The sequence below is a fragment of the Anoplopoma fimbria genome, unplaced genomic scaffold, assembly GCF_027596085.1.
Source record: "Anoplopoma fimbria isolate UVic2021 breed Golden Eagle Sablefish unplaced genomic scaffold, Afim_UVic_2022 Un_contig_11412_pilon_pilon, whole genome shotgun sequence".
In the NCBI taxonomy this organism is placed as follows: domain Eukaryota; kingdom Metazoa; phylum Chordata; class Actinopteri; order Perciformes; family Anoplopomatidae; genus Anoplopoma; species Anoplopoma fimbria.
The window spans coordinates 1-3,924 of record NW_026550828.1 but is presented as its reverse complement, the minus strand read 5'-3'; the positions used below and the strand labels follow the sequence as shown (position 1 = coordinate 3,924).

Genomic DNA, 3,924 nt, shown 5'->3' with positions numbered 1-3,924 from the left:
ATCCACGTTGAACACAATATCACCTGACACTGATTCATTTTGATCTCCCTCCTTGTTTTTAACACAACTGCGTAAAGAAACATCACTCTCTGAGTCTTGATTTTAATGTAATGAAAGACAGTATTGTACACACCAGAAATACATCTGCCATGCGTTCTGCATTTCATTTTATGGCCTGTTTGCTTTTTAATGTGCACTACAGTAGCTTATCTCAGAAACTGTTGTTTAGCTTTTGTGTTAAAAGAGGAATGAATGTCTTCTGCACTCATTTTTAATCAGATCATTCTGCAGGTACCAACTGAGATCATCATCAACGCCTGTACTGGCTGTACAGCTCAGAGAAACCATCTCTCCCACAGCAGCAGACTTTGATACAGGAGACTGAGTCACAGATGGATTCCCTGTCGATCCTACAATAAAAAAATACATTTCCACCGTATGTTAAATATGTTAAACCATCTCTCCCACAGCAGCAGACTAATATAAAAAGAACAGTTCAAATGTAAAAACATAACTCTGTACTCTGTATATGTAAAAGTTGGTTAGTGCAGAGTAAAATAAATGAAATCAGTGTCTCACCCTGAATGGAGACTGCCAGTATCAGCAGGCAAACCAGTAACATCTTCATTATGGATATGTTTTTGCGGGTGTGATAGAAAAATATAATGTTACTAGGCTCAAGACTTTGCGCCTTAAAAACAGCTGATGTGCAGGGAAGCACAACAGATATTCAAATTATGTCTGCGGGTGAACACACGTGTGCCTGAGAGTCGTCTGTGTGTTTCTGCAACATAAAGATGAATACCGCCCTCTTTTGTCAAAATAGGAGAATGTAAACTAACAATGATGGATCATGAGTTCATGGGCCCCTGAACACAGACACTTGTAAAAGGCCCCCATTCCTTATTTTTAGGAGCAAGATCTTCAGACTTTGTAGTGTTTTTGTATGACTTTGTGGGTTTTCTTGTCTCTGTGTTTCTGTGACGTCGTTTCGTGTCTCACTGTGGTTGTTATGCATCTCTTTGCAGTCGTTTTTCTTTTCGTAGCATTTTGCATCTCTGTCTGTCGTTTAACACATGTGTATTTCTTAAGTTCTCTTTGTACTTTTTTTGAGTCTTTCTTTTGTTTCTCCTTTTACATCTCATTGTAGCTGTTTGATTGACTTTCCAACAAGAAATGTAAAAGTCACATCAAACAAAAGAACCCGGCCTGCTCGGATCCCTAAGCCTGGTAAGTCCGTTCATTGATCCAGACACAAGCCTTAGATTACATTACATTACATTACATTACATTACATTACATTACAGTCATTTAGCAGACGCTTTTATCCAAAGCGACTTACAGGAAGTGTATTCAACATAGGTATTCAAGAGAACTACTAGTCACCAGAAGTCATAAGTGCATCTCCTTTCTTAAACAAGCATCTAAGAGCATAAACCAGAGCAAAAGTATAGTGCAGAAGCAAATCACTACGAAAACAATAATTGCAACAAACTAATACGAATACAATAGGTGCTACAAACTAATACGAATAGGATAAGTGCAATAAACGAATACGAATACAATAAGTGCAGTGAACTGATACGAATACAATAAGTGCTACGAGGAAGGCTCAGGGTAGTAGTTCATGAAGAGGTGAGTTTTCAGCCTGCGCCGAAAGATGGGCAGCGACTCTGCTGTCCTGACGTCAGTGGGGAGTTCATTCCACCACTGAGGGGCCAGGACAGAAAAAAGGTGTAGGGCTTGACCAAGGCCTGGAGATAGGAAGGAGCTGTTCCTTTCACTGCCCTGTAGGCTAGCACCAGAGTTTTAAACTGGATGCGAGCTCTTACAGGGAGCCAGTGTAGAGAACGGAGAAGGGAAGTTGTGTGGGAGAACTTGGGGCGATTGAACACCAGACGTGCTGCAGCTTTCAGGACAAGCTCCAGAGGTCTGATGGCCGACGCCGGGGCTCCGGCAAGTAGTGAGTTGCAGTAGTCCAGGCGGGAGATGACCAGAGCCTGGATGAGCACCTGCCCCGTCTCCTCAGTGAGGAAGGGGCGAATCCACCTAGATCCACCTGTAATGATAATTTACATACTGTATGGATGATATTCAACACCAGAAGTTGTTGGTGTCATGATTAACAACAACACAATCCTTTTAAACTCTTCAATCACTCATATTAAACGTATATAACTGGAATGTGTTTTCTGGTCAAAAGCCACATAACAGTGTTTTCCAGCATGTTAATAGTTGCAAGTACTCTGAAGGGTGTCAAAATGTTGAGTACCAAATAAGAGAGTTTTACTTCAGCATGCATCTGTTTAAGGCAGTACATTTTTTTGAATGAATTCTAGGGATTGTCTAATCTGTAAAATGAGGTCAAAGAAACATCTCATTTAGTACTCAAAGGTTTAAACACATTTTCCAAACACTGCTTGACTCAGGTCTGGCTTGATTGTCTCAGGCTTATCAATACATTTTATGGTTTGGAGTCCATAATTACACAGTTCACCCAACTGAGGATGAATTGGTACAGAAATTGGTACACAAAAAAAATGACTTCTGTTGTGTTAGTTACAAATATAAAACAATGATAAACATACTTCACCGAAACATAATATACAAAAAAAAAAGCTAAGTCTTCCTCCAGTTCAACACATTCAGATAAACAATTTCATTCTGCAGGGTCCTCCATCATGACCACAGCCAGACCCAGTCCCTCCACAGGAGCCAGTGTAAGGGCTAGAGGAGCTGGCTGAAGCCCAGGACGGGAGCTCTGTGTGGGGGAGCAGCAGGAACACACCTGCTGCTCTGATCAATATGAGTTTGAGTCTTTGTAAACTAAAGCTTTGTGTGACGGAGAACAACAATTTAGAGATTAAAGTTCAGCAGCTAGATGTGAGTGTGTTTAATAACTGTCATGTTGATGATTGATGTTCTTGCTAATAAAGCTTTCACTGATGAATTACATGATGAAGTGTTTGGTGTTTTATCTTGTGAAGAGGAGTAAGAAATAAGGCGGTTTAATAACTTTAAATGATACTCCTCTCTTTAGAAAAATATCATATTAATGAAATATTAATTAAATTATTAGTTTTTTTTAATGAACTCAAAAGAAGATATTGATATATGAGAAAGGAAATAATTCATGTTTTTTATCATGATGAAAAAAAACCACAGCATTGATGGATTTTGTGAATATGTGATCAGGCAAGAGTAAATATGAACAGAACATGAAGTGGTGTTATTAAATTTAAAATAATGTGTTTAATCTATTAGTGTGATTATTTAGAGTGTGCTTGGTGAGGTTACTGTCAGCTCTGTGTTCAGTGGTCTGTGTCAGAGTCTCTTCCTCTTCAGCAGCTGCAGTCGGTTCCTGCTGTTACAGCTCAGAGTCTCTGCAGTCTGACTGAGGGAGGTTTTTGTACGACTACAAATCACTGTGTGAACACTGGGCCACTGTGATAACTCTGACAGTAATAAACTGCTGCATCTTCAGTCTGAACTCCACTGATGGTCAAAGTGAAGTCAGAGCTGCTTCCTGTTCCACTGAATCTAGAAGAAAACTTCCTGAATGGTTTGTGCTCACATATTTGATGACCAATTTGGGAGCTTCTCCAGATTTCTGTTGATACCAGAACATACATTCCATCACTCCATGTTTGAACATTTTGGCTTGGTCTTACAGGTGAGAGTGACAGTGAAGATCCTGGAGAAGATGTCACTACTGGAGGCTGAGTCACAGTCACTTGACCAGAAGATCCTGAAAACAAAAAGTGCAAATCATTCAGATGTACACATTTATCCAATTAATTTAATAAATGAGAATGTTTGGCAGCACATCATGTTTGAAGTGTTGCTTTTTCAAATGAATGAACCTGTAAAACAGCAGCAGGCCAGCGTCCAGATGAGGATGGTGATGAGAGTCATGGTGGTTGT

At 39.8% G+C, this 3,924-nt stretch overlaps 1 pseudogene; it reads right to left on the bottom strand.

The window, feature by feature from the left end:
* Positions 1-3,238: 3,238 nt before the first annotated feature.
* On the bottom strand, positions 3,239-3,915 carry LOC129115274 (probable non-functional immunoglobulin kappa variable 6D-41; annotated as a pseudogene).
* Between the last annotated feature and the right edge of the window lie 9 nt (positions 3,916-3,924).